The sequence below is a fragment of the Macrobrachium rosenbergii genome, chromosome 46 (genome assembly GCF_040412425.1).
Source record: "Macrobrachium rosenbergii isolate ZJJX-2024 chromosome 46, ASM4041242v1, whole genome shotgun sequence".
Taxonomy (NCBI): Eukaryota; Metazoa; Arthropoda; class Malacostraca; order Decapoda; family Palaemonidae; genus Macrobrachium; species Macrobrachium rosenbergii.
Window position 1 is genome coordinate 29,494,650 of NC_089786.1, and position 5,000 is coordinate 29,499,649.

Here is a 5,000-nt window from a genome sequence, read left to right on the forward strand (position 1 = left end):
ATACCTCCGGTGTTGGCCAAACGACCTGCACCCCCACCCCATACATGCCCGCGTGTGTAGCATTTTTTTTTTTTCCCCCATTCATTTCCCAGCATACATTTTTCTTTGGGTTTCCCGTTAGTAATTTCTAAGTCCTAAGGGACGAATCGTAATTCCAAGTCCTAAGAGACTCCTAAAATTCTACGTCGCACGTGACTCCAAATTCCAGAAATTCCAGTCCTCAAAAATTCTAAAATTTACTCCCACGTGTGGCGAAATTTCTCAAAATTCCAGTCCTCAGAGACTCCTAAAATTCTACGTCGCACGTGGCGAGAATTTCTCCAAATTCCAGTCCTCAGAGACTCCTAAAATTCTACGTGGCGAGAATTTCTCCAAATTCCAGTCCTCAGAGACTCCTAAAATTCTACGTCGCACGTGGCGAGAATTTCTCCAAATTCCAGTCCTCAGAGACTCCTAAAATTCTACGTCGCACGTGGCGAGAATTTCTCCAAACTCCAGTCCTCAGAGACTCCTAAAATTCTACGTCGCACGCGGGCGAGAATTTCTCCAAATTCCAGTCCTCAGAGACTCATACAAAAATTCTACGCACGTGGCGAAATTTCTCATTCCTGCGGAACCCAAAATTAAGTCCTTTTGAGACATTATATAGTGTAGTTCACACACATCTAAGCCCTTACGGGACTGATCATTCTAGTTCGTTAGAACAACTCCTTAACTTCACGCTACAGCCGGCCAAGTCCGAGCGTGACAAAATCCAACTACGTCTTCCGAGACACATATGAAAAAATTCGTTACGCCAAGAACAACCACGTCTTTCCCAGACATATCAAATTTTAACAAAAAGTCTCCTCAGACTTACTAATCAACTGTCTTATTCAGACAGATCCATTCTCCTGCAGTCTGAACAATTGAGTGTTTCAGATTCCTGCAATTGAGTCTTTTCAGACAACCTGAGTCTTTTCAGACATATCCTATACCCATTATTCCAAGATGGCTAATACCAGAGCCCAACAAAACGAGGATTTCAAATTCTACATGTCCGCTGGGAAGGACATGGGACTATCGGGCAAGATCTGAGAGCATGGGTTCAAGAGCGAGTGGACGATGCCAAGGCGGAGAGAGCAAGAGAACGTGAGGAGAGAGAGAAACGTGAGGAGAGCCCAAGAGCAGGAGAGGATAAGAGAGAGAGAGGGAAACGTTGCCCAAGAACAGAGAGGAGAGGAACGAATTGCCCAAGAGCAGGAGAAGGAAAAGAACGTGAGAGAGAGAGAAAACGAATGCTCAAGAACAACGAGAGGAAGAGAGGAGAGAGAGAGAGACAGAATCGCCCAAGAGAAAAGGGAGAGGAACGAGAATGGGAGAGAGAGAGAACGCGCCCATGAGCTCCAGGTGCTAGAACGACAGCCCGCCACCCCCGCCCCTGCCGCGGGAATGAGTGCCCTCAGCCAAGCTCACTCGTTCATGCCAAAATGGACAGAGTCCGAACCTGAAGTGGCTTGAAAGGGCCGAACGAGTCCTGGAGTGCTGCGATCTCTCCCCGCGGAACTCTCCCTTGTTCTCACTAAATTCCTGGGCGGAAAGGCCCTCGTTGCCTACCACGCCCTTCCCGCAGACGATCGGGGGAACTGGGAAGCCGTACGCCAAGCAGTTTCTGAAGGCGTGCGAGATTACCCTCCCGGTGGAGGAGACGTTGGAGAGAGCAGCCCAGAGAAGCAGGCCAGACTTGGTCCGATTGGGCGTACCATTCGGAGCGGGCGTTGACAAAATGGCTCGATTCCGAAGGAGCCACTAACACCGCCGAGGTACTCGAGCGGTTTAAATTCGAGCATTTCCTGCGCTACGCCCCCCTGCCCTCGCCACTCATATAGTGGAAAAAAAAGCCCCAGCAACACTCACCGAGTGTTGCCGAATAGCAGATATGTGGGAAACTCACCACCCTCAAGAAGGATCCATGGGGCGGAAGATAAATCCCCGTCCCTCCTCGGAGGTTCAAATTCCCACAAAAATGGGAACTCGGGCAAGCCCCTAACTTGCCATTATTGCAAGAAAACGGGGCATTCCTCCGAACAGTGCCGGAACAAGAAACCGGCTCCTCTCTCCCCGGAAAACCGACAAATAACTCGCCTGCGCCCTCCACAGGGGCAGCGCGAAAGACTTTAGCCAGACCTTTTGCACGGCGTGCAAGGTTTATGGCCATTCTCCGCATGGGCAAAATGCCCACGCAATAATAAATCAACTACTCCCACCGTCGCCTTGGCCGTCACAGATCCCCAGTCATTAGGCCCTCCGCCCGAAGGGCCTGTATACGTGGCCCTCCACGAGGTAGCGAGCCCGCTGCGCCGAGTCACTGCTTTCGAGGACTCGGGCGCACAAATCTCCCTCATCCGAAGGGACAGAGTTCCCTACGGAGCTATCGTCAATAGACGAAAACTCGTCACGATCGAGGAATAAATCAATTTAAAATGATACTCCCTACGGTCCAATTGAGAGTCACAAGACCTCACCAATCCAAAATTTGCAATCTTGCAGTAGCAAGCCATCTCCCGGAGGCTATGACGTCATCCTGGGACAGGACTTTCAGTCCCCACCGAAATCACGACAATCTAGGGGTCCCCATTCCCCGAATCATTCCGCGGGCGCCGAGTAATCCTCCCCCGCTTCTCCCTCAGCCAAGACTGGCGCCCCCTGGGTACCAGGAGGACGTGCAGTCCCCACCAGTGCCACCTGAGTACAATGTACAGTGGCCCCCTCGATCGGTTCCCGATCCCATTCCAGTGCCCGGCCCTGCCTCAGTGCCAGTGCCAGGGCCCCAATCAAATCTCCCTTCAGGAGATGCCAAATTCCTGCCGGTGCCACTTGCATGCCCGAGCAGGGCCAAGCTTCGTCCGTCCTGACCGACGAGCCCAAGAAACCTCTGATAGCGCCTGACTCTGCCCTAGTGCCAGCGCCAGAGCGCTACGCCGATCTCCATTCACGGGATCCAACTCAGGACCCCCTCTCTCCCCGGCCTGGCACCGCTACCAGCGTCGGTCAGAGAGACGGTTCCTCCCGACCACCGCGAAGCTCACCTGCAGGTGCGGCCTCGCAACCCGTGCCTGAGCTGGTCATCGTTACCTGCGAGCCGCTCACGCCACCCCGACCGCCTCCTCTCTGCCTCAGCCCGTCGCCGACGCAATTGCAAGTCAGGATTCTGCCATATCTCACTTGGCCGATGAACTACAAGAGCCGCGACGGATCATGGTAGAACCCGCGCGGAACACTCCTGCGCCAGCTGTCGATCAGCAGGCCCAGGTGGTACTCCGTGCCGCCCTCCGGTCGCGGGCCCTCCGCTTCCCGGCCGAGGACGACTGTCCCATTAAGAAAGACTCGAGGCGAAATTACCACGGGCGTGGGACATTCCAGGTAATTTACAAAGAGCTCTAGAGCTCCCCATGGCACCTGTGCCACCATTTCATTTTTCGAAGGTCTTGGCACCCTAATCCAGAAGGGGATGTCAGACCCTCCTCTATCTTCTTCCGTTCCTCAGGAACTTCTATCTCTTATCACCTTCTATTAATCTTCCCTTAAATTATCCCCACAAGAGGCAATTAAATACGGGATACCATTCCCCACACAATGTATAAATCATTAAGAATAACAGAGTGAGAAGTGGCACGCCCTTGCGCCCATACCTTGGCACCGGGCGTGCGTGTCAGCCCTCCTGAAGGAGTCGCGCCCTTCGGGTGCACTTTCTCGCCCTGGGACTGAAGTGATAGTCCGGGCCGTAATTTATAGGCGTAGGACGATAAATTCCGCCTAACACAATAAAACCCTCACTCTTTTTTTCTTAGCTCTTCTGCCAATATCATTTACTTTCTTTTAGTCATTTAGTTATCTTTATTTTAATGAATCGCGAGTCATAAACTCTTGCCCTTGTGATTTAAATGCCCCTTTCGTAAGCTCTGAGGGACGTGTCCCGCCTTTCATATGCGGTCAAGTTTCATTCGTAACGTCTTGGTAATTTTCCTTTTGTTATTATTATCCCTTTTCCCCTTCCATTCCTTCCAAGATCGCTGTTTGTCCTACCCCACATCTTTTGTCTGCTCGCCCCGGCCATAACATTGAGTAGGCAGTGGACGCATAAAAAATTAGCGTAGTTTAAGGTTAGCGAATTAAAACCTCGCGAATACTCTCGCCCGCACACGACTGTCAAATTCCGGTGTGTGGGTCATCCCTCAGCTCGCGTTGAACGATAGCTGAGCAAAGTACGTTAAAACGAAGATAAATTATCAATGCGAATATGTATAGTCATTACAGTATCGCGTAAAAAGGGGATGTCATTTACAAAAATAAACGCTGTTTTTCATTTACACAGCCTCTTCAAGGCAGATTGTACTAACCGCATGCATTTTATCTAAAATTAAGTAACCGTGTATTTTAATTCTTGAACAATAACCTTTCTTTTCATTTGTTGGCCATAGCCTCATATATGGTCCTATAATCTTAATTAATTCACAATTGTTCGAGTCACTTTATAAAGTTACCAGTGGGTAACCAAATCTAAAGTAATTATTCTTTTGCAAGTGTTTAAATCACTTTGCGTTCTGTTAACGAAAATTGTCCCAATGTGTTATTAAAAGTAATGTCTCAGCTTCATAAAACCCTTAGGAGTAAAGTTCATTGCAAGGCAGAATGTAGAGTAACGTAAAGCATTTGCCGCTCATTCTTGAATATCGATGTACACACCCAAGGAGGTATGTACATCATCTTGTATGGGGAGGTATTATGATTAGCAAGAATTCGCTAGCAAATTGCCTCCCCCCCTTTGTTTTGTTGTTGTTGTGTTTCATTTACTGCCAGCCGGCCGATCGATAGACCATCTGTCTATCGACTTAAAAACAAGGGTTTAAAAGATTAAAGGCGCTCCCATTTTTGATAAAGATCTTTCCTTCGAGGCAAAAGTAATCTGGCTTGGGTGTTTCTCCTACAGGCCAAAACCTCCCCTGCGGCAGCAGGTGCAA